Raw genomic sequence first — 17,950 nt, 5'->3', positions numbered from 1 at the left:
GCATGTACTTAAAATAATTATTTTCTGTGAAAATGCTTTACCTGTAGGAAGAAAAGAAAGCTTTTTTCTGTCATTGAAGAAAACTACCCCTAAAGAAGTGTTCCCAGGTGGCTTTGTATTTGCCTGGAGGTGACGCATTAGATTTGGGAATTCTGGGCTGTGGGTCAGCTGGGTGGCATCGTGCTCACCTGACATTCGGGTGGCCCAGGTCATTCTGCAACTCCAAAGACAAGAGGTAGGGCATTCCTTCACGCTCCTTTTTCTTAATTACAATTAAAACGTCTGTGATCTCTCCTTAGATCTCCCTCGAAGGACCCGGGTGCTTAAATTCTGCAGACAGCTGGGAACAGCTGATTAACACACTTCACGTGGTGCTGAAGCCTGGCTACAAAACAGTTTCCCTAAGCCACTCTTATTTCCATACTAACTTCTACTGCAGAAGCAAACATGTATTCTAGCCAGAACAAAAAGCATAGCCCCAGTATGTAATTTTGGAACAACTTTACCCATGGGGAAGCTTCTGTAAAAAAATTACATATTTAAAAGGAAAGTATTATCAGTTTTGATGAAGCAAGCCAAACTCAGTCACGGGGAGAACAAATAGCGTGTTTACCCTGAAACACCGTGCCAGGACCTGTGTTTCTTTACACTACAGCGTCTGTGAGAGGAAATGTATCTGTCACATTCTCTGAACTTTATCACCGATCTGTGGATGGTTTTAAAAGAGTGAAAAATATGGTGTGATGCTAAACATCTCTAAATGTACTAATTAAGGGTGATCTCTTGGGGAATCAATGGTTAGGGCCATTTATGCATTTGATTAAGAGTCTCTGTGCTTTCTTTAGAGTGAAAATGGTGTCCTTGCATAATGTACATCTCTGTAACTCTAATTTGCCTTGGGACTTGATTTCCGCAACCATTGTGCAATTCCAGTGTTCGGATCTCACAGTCCAAAAACTACTAGCCAGGTGATTGTGAAATTTAATAATGTATGAGGCCCTTTCCTGAACTATTAAGTTAGGTAGGACAGCCACCAAGGATAACTTGTCAAAACATGGGTCTGTCCCTTCAGGAGTGTGCCCAGCAGTGCCTTGAGAAGGACTCATCCTAAGAGAACAGGGCAGTGTGCAGTGAAGAGAAGCCACTGAAGAAGCTTTGGTCATTGCTGGACCCAGCTACACATCAGCAGCCCTCCTGTACTAGGTAAGCTGAACTCTGCTAAAGCAATGACAGGCAAAGCAGTGCCCAGAATCTGGGGACATCAAGAAGAGGTGGTGCATGTCTGCACATTAGTTATGCAGGTGAGCATGTGTTCCTGGAATGTAGAAAGAGAACCACAGGTCTCCAGGGGGAGGACAGCCCTATCTTCATGCTCCTTTACGGTCCATTTTCTGTTGGTTTATCCACTGATCAAAGCCAACAAAATGTCAGGGGTCAGGGAGCTACTGTTGTATCCATCCCAGTACCAATGACCTCCAGCCAGAGACCCCTAAGGACACTCCTAGAGTTGGAGTGTATGATGTAGTTGCTCCTTCCAGTAAAAACAGCATGGAGGACTTTGAGAAGGGTCAGACACTGACATTCTAGAGCTTCTTTCTAGCTCTTCGTGGTGAGAAGTGTGGGGAAGAGTAGATGAAAGGGAAGGCTTTGCCCTAGACTGAATGCCATCAGGAAGGGGGCAAAAGCAACTTCTTTTTTATTTTTGGTACCCGGGATCGAACTCAGGACCTCATGCTTGCTGGACAGGCGCTAATGCCGCTGAGCTAAATCCCCAGCCAAAAAATAACTTCTGTACCAATGATAGCCTTAGCCTCACTTCACTGCTCCCTCATTCTAGGTAAGGTGTGCTAAACTCCCTGATCCTAGAATGACCCCTACTTCTGGCTGGCATTCCCCACTTCAGGTTAAAATTGTCAGCTGTATCTGCGGCTCACGCTTCTGTGTGTTTTCCACCAAAGCTAGAGAGGGATCTGGTTGTTGTCATGATCCACTCTGGTCAAAGCAGTCCTGTCTGGCATGGAGGTTCTGTGAAGGCTTCTGTCTCCCCAGGAGAATTCCAAGGCTTGCTTGATGCTATCAGGCTAAGCCCTGAACAGCAGGAGCTGCTCCACTCTTGCTCACGGGCTAGTGTGTGTGCAAATGAGTAAGCATGGAATCCAGCACGTGGAAGTCACCATGTTCAGATTTCAACAGGATGTGCATTGTTAGGTCACCTCTCTGAGCCCAGCTCCTATGAAGCTACCTTTGAAAACAAAAACCTCTTGTGAAACACTGGAGTTCAAAATGCATTGCCTTGTCTGCCTTAGAATAGCAGATGACACACATAAAAGAGTCAATGCTCTCCTGAGTCACCAGGGACCACCAGGCACTATGCAACTTGGGCACCTGTGGGGCATCAGTAGCCCTGAGAGAGTCTGGCATCCCAGCACTTGATTGGACATTCAAAGCCCCACAGGGAGGGAGAGCTTTTGAGCACAGGAGAAATGCCACCTGGGGACACCCTGGTATCCACAGGGGCCTCTGCAGAAGGCTGAGGTCGTGAATTATGCAGAAGAAGACAGCCAGAAATGGCTCAGTTTACCGTGAGTGTGTGCACCTTTGTTAATACCTATGCCCTGCTGAGGCCTGGCAAGCCTCGTTTATATGTATGTACCCCTTGTACAAAAATCAGCTCATTTTATATGCACTTAATTAAAACGAACTTCTTCTGGAGTTTGGCAATAATGCACCATACACTTTTAACAGCTTTGTGCATCGTTCCCAACCTGTAAGTGTGGATAATCATGCTTACTTATTTATAAAGTTCTTTGAGGTTTTCGGATGAAAGGCTCTTTTAAAGTACAAAGCATTAATTTTTTGTGACAGAGCAATATATGAGAAACGAACATGAAGCATTATAAAAATCTTTGTGTTCTTTCTTGCTTTAAGTTTTAGCTGCTTTCTTTACAGAATCACAAAAAGCCAGTCTCCAACAGGCGATCTGGGGTCTCAGATAACAGAACTCGTAAAGGTGCTGTAAGTAAAAAATCCCGGATAGGCTTGAATCAGCTACTCCTTTTGAAGATGTAAGAACTAAATTGATAGACGAAGTATTTTGTGTTAATGAATTCATTTCAGTGAGTCGCACTGATAATCTTGGGAGTATGTAAATGGACCTCTATTTTTAGACCCCTTATATCCATTTTTTTGACCAGGATGAGCAAGTGAAGTGATAGCAATAGTCAATCATTACAAGTAACCAGACCACAAGAGAAAAATGTGCCAGTTGCTAGGTGATGACTTTCAATCTATCATCTTAGGCAATAAATATAAGATGAAGTTATGGGGAGAGAAGCTATTCATAGCTAAAACTCTATCTAAAATGGCTATTATTTATTGCCTGCAACTGAAATCAGATGAAGTTAAGAAACCCAACACACCAATCCAGAAGCCAAGATGCCACACAATGCAGACATATTTCAAGGACAAATCCAAAGACAAATAGGAGCCAAGGGTTTAGGAGGTGAGCAGAGGAATAAATGGTTGAAAACTCAAGACTCAACCCTGTCACTTATCGATACATTTTAAATTACAAATGTGAAAACGATAAAGTATATTGATTCAAAATCCAGAAGTTTCCTATTTCTGAAATGGAAGAAAATTTTAGCAACACCTCTCCATTAAAAAGCAATATACAATCATGTATTTGACAGTCTGGCATACACAGATGAGGGGTGAGGGCATAGAAATACAGATAGTGTCAAGGGAACCATCAGAGAATAGTGCAAGGTAGTAAAAACCATTGGTTGAAACCCATGGATTGCAACGAGCACTCCATGCCATCTGCATGACAAAGAAGTGCCTGCTATCGTATATTCCACAAGATGCACCTCTCGCTCATTCTCTAAAGTAAGAAGTCATTTGATTGGTGAGAAGCTCAGATGGCTAAAGCCCAGCCGGGAATTATAAAGCACATATAGGAGCTGTCCCTCGTGACGTTTATCTGAACAATCAGGATAAAAAGAAAGATAATTCCACAAGAGAAGAGCTCAGTAGAAGGCAGCATTTACTCTGTACTCACTGTGCTGCTGTGTTTCGGCTCTGCTGTTGGATGATATGTGTGTATGCATGATGATATCATATGCCTAAGGATGGGGTGATTATAACAAGAACTGTGTATGTTGATCTTTGCCCCTGGCTCCCCCTGGTTCCCCAGTTACAGCCGTGACTGGGACTTGAGATTAGCATCTAAAGTGGGGACATTTGTGGGCCTGGGCCATGGCTCTATGGGACGTGATGCTGCCTCCAGATAGATTCATGGTGATGGAGCTAAACCATAGCGAGCCCGGTGTAATTATCTGGTGGTCCTTCCCACCGCCATCTCTGTCACTTGCTTATTCCCCTGCTGATGGCAAAAAGTAACAGCCTGAAAATGAAATGGAACTAGAGACAGGAGCACAGCACACCCAGCAGTCCAGGGTCTTTGGGAAAAGACAACGCAGCCTGACCCTCCTCGGGCTGGACACAGGGCACCCGTGTTGGCTGACAGGTTTTATTGCTTGAGCTGACCCTTGCCAGTGGTGTGGGAGGCTGCGTCTCCCTGGTGGCTCTCACTTTATCACAGCAGGATCACAGACTGACTGACATGACCCTCAAAGTCCAGAGAAGGCAGAAAGATGCTTCAGAATTGCATTTTCTGTTTGAAGGCTTTCAGGCTGACCTCAACCCCAAATAATAAGTGTAAGCCGAAGGAAGAAATTGTCCTGATGACAACAACAAATACCAAAAACTAGAGAGGAGCCTCCGGGTCCCACTTCCCTTCTCTTCTTCCTCTGCTTCCTCCTTCCATGGGGAGGAACCGTTTGCTTTCTCTGCATTCACAGGGAATCCTTTCCCTTCAATACCTCGGGGAGCCGGAAGCTCTCCCACACTCGACTCCAACCAGATCCCCACTGAGTCCTTGTGCACTGTGTTTCTCCAGAGCACCCTGGGGTGGTTCCAGGGTGCCCCCCAGGACGAAAACCACTGCATGGTGACTTCTGTCCTATTGCCCTGCTTTTGCCCACATTATCCGAACTCTGATGGAATGTGCTCGCTGGCCCCGAGTCTCTGAAAATTACCTTCCTCCTACATTCTGCAGATAGATGTAGCTGGGTATCGGCCCCTGTCTGCTTAAATCCACTCTGTACTGAAGCCCTCGGGATCAGATTCCGTCTCTCGTTTCCTACCAAAGGTGTGTCATGACTGGTTTGTTTCTGTTTTTAACCACATCGCCAATATCCATCCTCATCTTCCTCGAGTTTACTGCTGCAATTGATCCTGGAGAGTATTTAACCATTGACAGTCTCTCCTGCCTCGAATTGGCAAGGTTGCTCATACTGCATTTCATTATTTAGCAGCATTACCTCCTTGTCACATCTACTGTCTTCTCATTCCTACAACTGGAGTTGAAGGAATTCCTTGAAGTTTCATGTTGGGCAGTGAGTTGGCTTGAGAGCATAGTGGCAAGTGAAATAAGCAGACGCCAAAGCTTAAAATCACATTTTCTCTTATGTGAGAAACTGGGTATTTTGTTTGAATGTCCACCTTGTATTCTTTGATACTGTGATTTGAGGAACTATTTTCAAGATGATAATATGTAATATACTAACAGGTGATTTCTTACTGTTACGTTTTTGTTTGTTTGTTTGTTTTGTTTTTTTTTGTTTTGTTTTGTTTTTTTTGTAGTTCTGTATTACGTGTACCCTTACACCGCTTTGGTTTGTTTTGTGTTTTTCTCTTTTTCCTCTTAAATAAAAAAAAAAAAAGAAACTGGGTATTTATACCTATGTCTGTATCTGTATCATCTACATCTATATCGGTATTAATATCAGCTATATCTGTATCGATATCTGTATATCCTAGCTGTGTCTATATCATCTATATCTACCTATAGAGCTGTATCTATAGAAACATCTCTACCTATAGAGATCTCTGTAGAGATATCCATGGAGATATAGAGAGGAATCAAAATAGAAAATAAATAGGAAGCAGGGAAAAATACAAATACTTTCCCAAATCATCTGTTATTGTGTTTCAAAAATATTTTGTATCTATGCTAATTTGCTTCATTTATATTACTAGTCTCTCTTAGCTTACTGAAGTGAAGGTTTTATGCTTTTGCCTGTTAGTTTCTTCTTTGCAAGAAAGAGACTTTTTCCTCCATCTTGTACGCTCAACATTTTGGTCATTCTTAAAGACTATGATACACAGTGTATGAACTATTGTTATTCTCTAATTACTTTATTATAGAATTTTGTTTTATTTTCTCATAGAAACATGATAATATTTTCTTTATGAATATCTACTAGTATTGCATCAAAATTTAAAGAACGATAAATGGGGAAAATGTCTCAGACATTTCCATTTCTCTTTTGTAATCTCATCCATTTTGCAGGATATTGACTTTTCCTGTGCTTGTTTGCCATACATGAGTTCTCTGGAACAATATCTGTTCTTGTAACATTATGTGCTCATATCTTTTGCTAAACTTCAACTCATTTATTAAACATGTTAATAAGAGCAGTAATATATCAGATAGTTAATACATTATAATTATTGAATTTTAGGGGTACAAGTCCTTTTCCAGATATATGTGTACATGTTTTTCTCTGAGCTATGACTTGGCTTTTTGTGCTCTTTATGAAGTCTTTGGAAGAGAAATTCATAATAATGATAAAAAGCATTATTTTTCTTGTAGATCATTTTTTCAGTATCATACCTAAAACATTTTTGCTTAAGTTTATAAAGATTTTGTTCTATTTTTTTTCAGAAGTTGTGTAATTATAGATTTTACATTTAACTCTAGGATCCATTTTCGATTTTTGTGCATGGCTAGTTCAGAATTCCTTTTTACATATATGCAAGTTATTTGGCACTATTTACGAAAAGCTCCCCTTTACTGAAAATCAATGGACTATCTGTGTGTGTTTCCCTTTTGTTTCTGGTCTTTATATTTTGTACCATTGATCTATTTGTTCACATTGAGATCAGTGAGTCTATTACTATGACCTCATGGTAAGTTTTAAAATCAGGTAATGTCAGTTTTTTTCATTTTGAAAATTATTCTGGCTAGCACGAGTCTATTGTATTTCCATTCAAATTTTATGGCTTTGACCAGCATTGTACTGAATTTATACATCACCTTGGAGATAGTGACATATTAAAAATATTGAGACTTCAAATCTGTGGACATCGTATGCCTGTTTTCTCACACCTGCTTAACGTCAGTAATGTCTTTGTAGCTTCTAGTGAACAGGTACTGTACATTTCTCATCAGATTAATTTCTAAATTCTGGGATTTTTGCTTTAGTGAATGCTATGTTTTTATATTCCTGAAAAATTTGTTTTGAGATTTATTCTGAAACAACAGAACAGGCTCCCACCTGTGTCTCTTAATTGAGGACAGTCTCAGGGACCGACCCGAGTCACCCTACTGCTCACACATCTGGAAGGACTCTCAATACCCTCAGCAATCAAAGGGCTCATTTCATGTGTTTCCCCGTCTCTTTGGGAACATTTCCACTCATTGTGTGATGTCCTCTAACTTGAAAAACTTTGTTTCCTATGCTGTGTCCATCTTTACATTATTTTAGGTAGAGAGACAGCTTGGCTGTAAGGGAAAGTCCTGAAATTTTGTTCTGCCTCCTCTTTCATTCTGTGTTTTCTATTGTAGTAACCATTTTGTTTTTTTTTTTTTTTTTTTTTTTTGTCTTTTTTCGGTACCAGGGATCGAACTCACGACTGCCTGCTTGCAAGGCAGGTGCTTATGCCGCTGAGCTAAATCCCCAGCCCTGTAGTAACCATTTTGTAACATTGGTGGTAGCAACTCTGAAGTAACTCTTAATTATAAAAATTGTCATGGTTGATACACTTGTCAACTTGAGAAGTTTAGAGGTTTAAGTAAGTGATTTAGCAGGGGGTCTGGGTCCTCATTTGTAAACATCCTCAGCCTGTGCAAGAGGAGGGTATGGAGATGGTGTTGGTGTAAAGGATCCCTAGGGGGTGTGCCTGGGTACAATATAAGGGAAGAAAAGACTTGCCGTTTTCCCTTTGGCTCTTGTTATTTTTTCTGTCTTCATCTCCTTGAAGTGTTACCCCTTTGCTATATCAGCTTGCCTTGGAGCAGGTGAGTGTGGACTGAAACCTCCACAAACTGTGAGCTAAATAAATCTTTCCCTCTTTAAATTTAGGTGTTAGCTATTTTGTCTCAACAACAAGAGAAAAATATCTAAGACAGAAAACTATTTCCTTGGGCTTGTGTAATACATTTCACAAATACTATGTCCAGCAACATTATATCAAAGTTGGGTATATTTTTAATTTATGAAAGATTTAATTTAGAAAAGTTGAAAATAATATAATTGTTCTCCAAATCTGAATTGATGATGTCTACCTTTGCCATATTTGTTCCACCAAAAGCTGAGTTTCCTTTGTACCCTCTCCAGACCCCACTCCCTTTGAGGTAACCAATATCCTGCAGTTAGGGTTCCTTTTTATTAATCTATGTATTGATGTGGGTCAGTACCTTCACTTTACTGATGAGAATCTGAGGCCTGGAGCATTTCAATATCAAGCCCAGGGTCATTCCATTGTAACCACAAGAGCAAACATTGGAGCCCCTCTGGCTCAAGCCAAGTCCTTGCATGTGGTTGTATGCGTCTTCCTGAAGACCTGTCCAAACCACTCCATATCCTAATCTTGATTGCTATGCCTGAATTAGGTAAATTTCTCATCTCAACTGTGTAGTTCTGGAAAAGCATGACTTGATTGTGCTTTATTGTCACCTATTCTGTGTACATCTCTTCAAATCTAACAAATTGCTTTTCTTTTTCCCCCTAGTATTCATGGATTTCTTTTTTCTGCTGTGTCATTGCCTAGCATTTTGCTCTGGTCAAAATTCTAGAGGTCATAAGTCACACCAGTGCCTCATAGGTACTCTGATGGGACGTTCTGCTCATTCATTAATTTTTCATGGTGAATACAGATGACACAGTGTAGGTGACCAGTGACTGAGTCCTTTCTCTGTCCCTGTGAATATTCTGTCACTTATCAACCCTGTGACAACCATTTGTCAGCTCTTCCCCCAACATTTTGCCTTATTTTATAGCATTTCTACACACTGTTACCCTCTTCTGGGTGTAACTTCATATTTTTATTACCATGAGTATCTATCACAGTATTTTTATGCATAACAGGTTCCCTTCAACGATCATTAAATCGAATCATACACTCAAAATCTGAATGTCTCAGGAAATGTAGGAATTGTTAAAGACGGAAGTATTTGTTTTTGATTCACTTTTCATCTTTGAAAAAATACTGAGAACAAAGTCTTTCTTAGATTAGTACAGACAGCTCTTTCAAAACACCCAGTATTGTGACCCACATACTTGATACCCAGTATTTCTCCATCTAGCCTCCAAAACACAAAGGGAAACCTCCACGCTGACCTTCCACCCACAAAAAATGGCATTAACATCTTTAAAGCAAACGGACTGAAAGCGGTTTGGATCTGAACAATGATATGAGACTGAATTTTCACACTGATACAATCTGATGTTATCTTCTACCACAGTCGTTTTGTTCTTGTTGGCTTGAATGATTATATGTTATTCTTATGGCCATCTAAAGCGTCACTGGGATGAAAAGGGTTGCTATCAATGGGTCTTTTCTTACAGTCATGAGTTGCTAAGCAGCCTTGCTTGTGCTGTAATAATGGATAGAGTGGATTCCACAACTAATTCCATGCAAGTCTGATGCCTTTTTATATTCCTTTGCCTTCAACTATAGCAGGATGATGACTCTGAGACTATTCACTGCATAAAGCTAAAAATAAATCATGTATTAATGCCACCTATTATGAAAGAAAGGTATGCTTTATGATACAGAAAAAAAAATTGATTCTGGGTAGAAACGCTTGGATTTATTTCTGTGATGGTGACACTTAATTTCACTGAGCCAGGTGGATTAACTAAAGAATGAGAAGGGAGAAAAAAGAATCTAAAACCAGAATGAAAGTTCCAGGCTGCTTCACCTTATTCGACTCTACGTGCATGAACATTGGTGATTCGGACACATACCATTTCCTCTTAATTATTCATCCTCCTGGCAGCTGAACAGACTGTGCTCAGGTAAGTTGGGAAGAAGTAATCAAATCTTCGCCACAAGGCCCCTCCTCATCTTGTGTTCCATCGACAAGTGTGCAGACACAGGAAAACTCTGAGGTTCCTGCCTGAGGAGCACTGAGCGACCCTCTGCAGAGCGCCTTCCTGTATTTCCAGCCTGAGCAGCCTTCTGATGCTGGTGCAGGTGACAGCAGTGGTGCTGAGTGTCACCTGCAGGCTAGCACTATGATCTCTGGTGTTTGAAGCTCTCAAATTGAATACAAGTATGAAGAACTTTAAGATGCCATGTCACAGTGAACCATTAGTACAAGGAGCCTATCACAGGCATGTATGTACCTAACCCATCTACCACAGTCATTCTTTAATAATGGATCTATTCTGTATGTCCATTTTAATTTAGAACCAAGATCGTTCTAACTTTGGCAAAGTGAGACAGAGTTTTCTACCTGGGACTTAATAAAAAGAATTAACTAGCCTGTTGACCCTATATCTTACAATAGATTGGATATAATATATTAAATAGATACAAATAAATAAACATTTCAATATTCATCACATATATAGAAACAGTATTTTTAGTAAATAAGCCATAACTAGTGTGTAGCTCTAACTAAAACATAATTATATTGTGTTACCCAAGAGAATGTCATCAGCACTGTAGAGCTGAATCTTTCTTAGCTCACCTCCTCAGTCCCTTTCATGTCCCAGATTTATTATTTGCTATGCTGTTTCCTTTTTTAAAAAATTTTATTTTAAAGAGAATAAAACCAAACAAAATACAATAAAGAAGAACAGAACAATGCAAGTGATACAGGTCTTCAAAACAAGACAACAGGAAATCAACAATGGCTCCCATAATGTGTCTTGTTTTATTCAAAATAGCTGCCCATATTATCATACACAATAAAACAAATAAAACAAAACAGAATAACACCAATCAAGACAAAAGAATGAAAGCATTATAGGACTTCAAAACAACACGATAGCATGTTTCCTTATTTTTTACAGCAAGTTTGACATATCATTACAGAGAATCATCATTCTCTTTTTCTCAAGGTTCAAGTGTTAAATCTTTGTTAGCAACTTCATTGTAACCCCAGCTCTTTCTGGTCTTGACTCACTATTGCACAGATGCATGCAGTTCTGGGCCATAGAATGCTTCTCCTCCAATGTCTCTTCTGCAATACTGTCTGTGGCAGGCCTAGGATCCTTCGTTCAAACCTCAATATAGTGGTAAAGGGGTTCTGGACCTCAGGAAGGGAAGAACAACTTCTAGGTCAAATGATGCCTCAAAAGATAGCTGGTCCTTATTTGTTATGGATTAAGAACTGGTAGTCAACTTAACACCAGCTGAGTTAAATCAGCGTGGTGCTGAGTGTAGATGGCTTACCTGAGGAAAGTTGCCAGCATAAATGGAGATGTGAAGAGCTAGGTATTGTGGGTTTCTCTAAGTGTTGCTGTTTGAGCTTGTGCTTCCCTGGAGGAGCTCATCATGACCAGCTTCCCCAGTGTGAGTTCGACCATTGTCATCGGAGGAGCTCAGGACCTTGTTGGTGAGAGTGGCTGCGGTTCACTTTGGGGGAGCTCTGGGCCTTGCATAGAGCATCACTTCCCGGCTGTGGAGGGGAAGTTGTGTGCTGTTTAATCTCCAGGAGAAGCTTGTCACACTGGCTTCCTGGCATGTACTTGACCTTATCTTCAGAGGAGCTAGGGACCTCCATGTCACTGAGGATGGCTGTGGTGCTTTTCAGGGCATCTCTGGTCTTTATTTTGAGCATGACTTCTCTGCACCAGTATAGAACCCTACCGGCACAGCTCCTTCACCCTGCTGGCATAGAATTTCTAGCTTCACCACTGACTTTTGGACCTTCCCAGCATGGATCTATAAAGCAGACTGGCATGAGTCCTTCTTGTGGGCTCTAGACCTCCAGCTGGACTTGTGGGAGGCACTGTCATGGGTCTAGGCCTTCACCCGGACTCATGCAGGACATTGCTGTGGGATCCAGGCCCTTGCTGAATATTTGGGGTCTTTATTGATGTGGACAGATTTCCTGCACTTTCTTGTGTTTAACTCTGAGTGACAATCATAAAATAATACTATAAATTCTGTTTCCTGATTCTAATTGTTCTCCTCACAACCCCTGAGTACATTATTCCTGGGATTTCTGTGAGTAGACAATCCGCGCACATTCGTGGGAGGCCTGTGTTATGCTAGAGATGTGAACAAAACAGCATGGGAAGACAGAGGAAAAATGACTAGTCCTGAAACAGTAATATGTTGAATGAAAATGATCAGACATTTTGGCCTGAGAGGGGAAATATGGAAGAGTATTCCTAAGACAGGAAGCAATAAGGGCAAACACAGTGCTTTTGTTGTTGTTGTTTGTTTGTTTGTTTTTTAAGTGAATGGCACATTTAGAGAAGGGGTTGTGGGTGTGGGTGGAGATGAGATCCCAGAAGTCCTAAGATGCTATGACAAGGACTTCAAGATGCACATATAAAACACCTTTCTATTTATACTGCAGACCCTTTGACCTCTGTGTAAGTGCATTCTAACATGATCTAATTTGCTTTTCCCAAAGAAAATTGGCTACAGGGTCTTAGAAGGCAAGGAGGTGAGGGGCAGGGGCAGCCTGACTAGTTAGGATCACAGCAGAAACCCACACAAAAGACAAGGATGACCTCAGTGGACATGGAAGCAGAGGAAATAGAGAAAGTCATCGTGCACCTGGACTGAAGAGATTTGAGCAAACTGAGTGAGAAGGTGGAGACAACACAGGAGTCAAGGCTGCAGCTGAGGTTTCTAAATTAGGTAACTGGATAGATGGAGAAATCATTGTGTTTCACATTAGAATGATAGGAATTGGGTGTCCTTTCGCTTTGGTTGATATGGAGGAAGGAGAAAGTAGAGATGCCACTCTGATCTAGAGAGATCCTTGGCTTATGGCCCAGCCTCTGGACAAACTCCTTTCTAAATTAGTATAACGGGTCAAGTCAGCCAATAAGAGGGGTCAAAGTCAAGCCAGGCACGGAAACAAGAATATTCCCGAAGCCTGGACCACCCTGCAGCAACCAGCACCTTCCCATCATGCTATTTGAGTTTACAAACTGACTGTTCTTTCTTCTTCCTACAAAGAGTGGTGACATTCTTATTGGCCCGAAACCTGCACCCTTTTCTGTGTATCTGCTCTTTGCAGTGTTCCTTCAGAGTGGTTCCCATGAAGGACAGACTGTACTTTCCTTCCCCTTGGCCTAAAGAATGGCACTGTGCTTGTGCTTTATAAAACCCTCGGAACAGAAATTTCATTACTAGTGGTGGATTTTTTCAGGCTGTAATTACTTGTACACCAAGAAATTTTTGCTATGTTTGAATCTCAGGTGCTTATTCAAGTCCTAAATTTTAAATTCTTTGCTTTAACAGAGGCAGAGGGAGGAGTTGGAGAGGAGTCCACTTTTGTTTTCTGCAGATGTAGAATATCTTGTCAGGTTTTCGATTTTAAATTCTCGAAGGCAAGTCTTAAGCAGACCTTTGGACTTTGTTTCCCCAGATAAACAATGCAAACTCAGTTAACATTTCCCCAGAGGCTCTATTTGCCAATTATTTGATCATCTCTCTGCTCTTTTCTGAACCCTTTTCTACTGTGTTATATTTCTTCTAAGTTGTAAAGGCCAAATTTGACATGGTTTTTACATTTAAACTAGAGCCAAGCATAATCTCTTTGCACTTGGGTCTCTGAGAAAGTGCCCTGACACCCCGGGGCTGGGTCACATCCACCTCATGTTTCTACTCCCCATGAGTTTTCCTGGCTCCCCCCAATACTTTTCATCCTGTATCTTTGGTACTGATTTTCAGTATTCAGAATTTTAATTTGCATTTTGTCCCTGCCTAGAGCATTCAGTTTGTTCAGACTGTCATTTAGTTTTTCTTTCTTTCTGCTAAGACCATGATATATGTACTCTAGATTTGTAATTTCAAAAACTCAAGAGAGTTGCATGATGTAATTAGTATAAACACACACCATTCCTGTAAGACTAATCATAGTATTCACCTGGTTAAATCTATTATACTAAGGTTATGCCTTCCCTAAAGATAAAAGTACAATATGACACTACTTCTCATTTTTGCAAAAGAGCCCCCAGCCCTGCATTGCAAAAAAGGGAGAGGAAAATTAACAGTCACCACAACCATAGTAATTATAATACCTAAGATACAATGACTATGACCAATATTTCAAGATTGGTGTAGTTTTCATACCTTATGTTAGACTGTCTAAAGAAAGTCTCATAGATAAGGAATTAGTGCAACTGGATTGAGGAAGTGATCCCAGGGCACACCAATAAGAGAATGGAGAAAGTGTGATAGTAAAAGGTAAACAGTAAGCAATTTTAAGCAAAGGCCCACCTCACAGAGCTCCCGGTTTCAGGCCAGAATTTCAGTAGTGCCTAGAGCTCAGCCATTGTCTATACCCTGATTTCCTTCTGGGATATGAACTCCCGGGCACTTCTGGCTCTGAGTTCCCAGGTAAAGGAACTCTAGCAGACTGGGCTGGTCATCTGGAAAGATGTTGAAGTACTGTTCTTTGGAATCACAAAGAAACCAAGTGAGGAATGCACCAAAATACTGAAAAGGATCAAAGAGGATCGAGGTAGAATAGTCACATCACTAATGCTTGCTATTTCATTTGTCCTCTTCATAACTGTGTGTTCTTCAGTTGAGTAAGCTAAAGCCGAGCCAAAGCAGTGTGTCTGACAGATGAGCCAGTGGTAGATCCAGAATTCAAACAGATATTCTGAGACTAGAACCCAATGGCTTCTTGCAGCTGTGCTTGTTCAACAAAAGAATACTTACCTTTCTAAAAACGACAACACATGCTAGGCAGCTGCTCCACATTGAGCTATTTTCCCAGCTGTTCTTTTATTTTATTCTAAGATGCAGTCTCACTAAGTTGCCCAGGCTGGCCTCGAACTTGCAGTCCTCCAGTTCATTTTCTCAAGTAGCTGGGAATACAGGTGGGCACCACCATGCTGAGTTTAACAATGTTTAACTTTGAAGCTTATCTGGTGTTTGTTTGTTTATTCATTTTGCAGTGCTGGAAATTGAACCAGGGCCCTCATGCTGAACTACATTCCTAGTCATTTGTGTGTTTGTTTGTTTGAAGAGTTTTGTTTTAAATTTTGAGTCACGGTCTTGCTAAACTGCCCAAGGTTGGCTTGAACTTCCAGCCCTATGCCTCAGCTTCCGAGAGTGCTAGAATTACAGCCATGCACCACTACACTTGCCCTTTAACTACTTTAAATTGTTGAATATCTTTTTAAAACTAGGTTTGTTGGTTACTTTTCTCTCGTTGCTGAGACAAAATACCTGAATCCCAAAATGAAGGAAAGAAAGGTTTATTTAGCTCACAGTTTGTGGAGGTTTTAGTCCATAATCAGCTGACTCCAAGGCAAGGTGGCCTGGCACTGGGGCAACAGTTCATGGTGACAAAGAACAGCAAATGCAACAAGAGCAGAAAGGGAAGAGTGTGAAGAGAGGACTCTTTCTATCCCTTGTATTGTATGCAGGCCACACCCACTTGGGTGTAGCACTCACACCAATAATTCCAACATTGGACCATGAATCATTCACAAATTAGAAGCCCCATGACCACAGGAGGCTTTGAGGGGACAGCCACACAGAAACCATAACACTAGGGATCCCATGGAAAGTGGGGAGAGTTCACCACTGTGCTCAGGATACCTTCATGCAAACTGAAGATTCCCAAGAACACAGCTGAAGATCGCAAATGTAGTCCAACTGCCTTGTGTCATAGCTGGGGGCAGGCTGTTGTAGCAAGATTACATGACTGGCCCCAAATATCCACAGAGAAATCCAGTGTGGGAAATAGAAGTTAACTTCACCTCCATTGTTGCTGTGTGGATGCTTCATAACATCCCCAAATGGCCCAGAATGTATACACAAGATGTAGAAAAGTAAAGGAACAACCCAGTCCTGAAACTGCAAACCAGTTACTGTAAGTGTATGCCATACACCTAGAAGTCTAGAGGAAAGACAGAGCACATGAAGGAGATAACACTGTATGCATATACAGATATATAAGGTGTTTGACTAATTCTGGTGTTTGTTCATATGTAAATGCAAAGTCTACAAGGGGAAACTAAGCTGTAAAAATGCACTTGACAAATTTTTCAGAATAAAACTTAAATATGTAGATATAGCGGTAGAAATTAACCAAAATGAAACACAGAGGGAAAAGACTTAAAGATTTAACATAGAGTTGCTGAATTGTGTAAAAACTTCTCCATCAAATATAAAGTAACTGCAGACCCTCACCAAGGGCAGACAGCAGAGATCTGAGCATCGCAGGCCTAGCACACGGGCATCTCCTGTGTCACCCCAGTGTGGTCTGATTTCAGTTCAGGTGCTGGCAGGAAAAAGCAGTTCCAGTAACTCCACTAAATTATGCCACAAGATAGCTGTATAACGAAAAACCTACAAACAATAAAGGAAAAAAGAAATTCTACAAGACGTATATAGAGGATCATAGAAGGAAGTCACAGGAAGCCATATGAAAAAATGAAGGTTTGTAGAAGCTTTGGCAAGGGATGTTCATTATGCTTGTTAGGGATGTAGTTGTAGAATAAAAATTTCTATATGAAGCTCAGTTGGCAGAGGTAACAGACCAAATATAGAAATGGCATTAAGTTACGTTGTTTGGGGCCATTTTATTTTCAAAAGGTTGAAAATACATAGGTTAGGAGGAGCTGCGCGGACCCGGAGCCGCCTGCAGAGGCCCCGTCCTTTGTCTGGAGGAGGAGGGGTCCCGGGTTCCTGGGGCACCTCGGCCCGTACCCAGCAGCGCCTGGCCGTCGGTGTGCGGAGGAGGAGCTGCGCGGACCCGGAGCCGCCTGCAGAGGCCCCGTCCTTTGTCTGGAGGAGGAGGGGTCCCGGGTTCCTGGGGCACCTCGGCCCGTACCCAGCCGCGCCTGGCCTTCGGTGAGCGGAGGAGGAGCTGCGCGGACCCGGAGCCGCCTGCAGAGGCCCCGTCCTTTGCCTGGAGGAGGAGGGGTCCCGGGTTCCTGGGGCACCTCGGCCCGTACCCAGCAGCGCCTGGCCGTCGGTGTGCGGAGGAGGAGCTGCGCGGACCCGGAGCCGCCTGCAGAGGCCCCTTCCTTTGTCTGGAGGAGGAGGGGTCCCGGGTTCCTGAGGCACCTCGGCCTGAGCCCAGCCGCGCATAGCCATCTGCGTGCAGAGGAGGAGCGGGGTAGATCCGAAGTGCCCGCAGGAGGCCCTTCCTTTGTCTGGAGGTTTGTGGATATCTCTGCCAGCAGGGAGGGATCACAGGCTCCTGAGGCACTGCGGTCTGTGGTGAGTACCCTAACCCGGCTGCGATCCAAGAGCTGTGGATCTACCAAGGGGCAGGTGGGTGCACAGTGTCCCTGAGGCCCAGCTTGTCTGGAACCGCGGAGTTCTGATCAAGCAGAGAAGGGCCATTGGTTCTGCAGGCCCAATGGCCTGGGGTAGAGGGGTGCCAGAGTCTCAGTAGCTGCAAACATAGAAGGGGATTTTCAACAGATCCTGAGGAGGCTTTCAAATAACACTTGAAACACAGAAATATAGGAAAATGACAAAACGAAAGACCAAATTACAACCTCAAACCTCCAGCCCAACTCAGGAAACCCTAGGAGAAGTGTATTTAGAAGAAAATATATCCCATCCTCCTCATATATTAGACACAATAGCTACTGAAGTTGACAAGCAACTCCAGGAAGCTTTAAAGAAATTCAAACTCGAAATAATTTCTCAGATA

The 17,950-nt window shown here is 42.1% G+C and overlaps 1 long non-coding RNA gene across 1 annotated transcript in view; it reads left to right on the top strand.

The window, feature by feature from the left end:
- Positions 1 to 210: 210 nt before the first annotated feature.
- Positions 211 to 17,950, top strand: part of LOC106025749 (uncharacterized) — a 60,958-nt gene continuing 43,218 nt past the window's right edge. Inside the window, exon 1 of the long non-coding RNA XR_010050257.1 lies at positions 211 to 1,203. This is a non-coding gene — a long non-coding RNA (uncharacterized LOC106025749). The remainder of the gene's footprint in view (positions 1,204 to 17,950) is intronic.

This window comes from Cavia porcellus, unplaced genomic scaffold (genome assembly GCF_034190915.1).
Source record: "Cavia porcellus strain 051 isolate PalLab524CR breed Dunkin Hartley unplaced genomic scaffold, mCavPor4.1 scaffold_10, whole genome shotgun sequence".
NCBI classification, from domain to species: domain Eukaryota; kingdom Metazoa; phylum Chordata; class Mammalia; order Rodentia; family Caviidae; genus Cavia; species Cavia porcellus.
The sequence above is the reverse complement of the archived record's forward strand: the minus strand, read 5'-3'. Positions and strand labels throughout refer to the sequence as shown.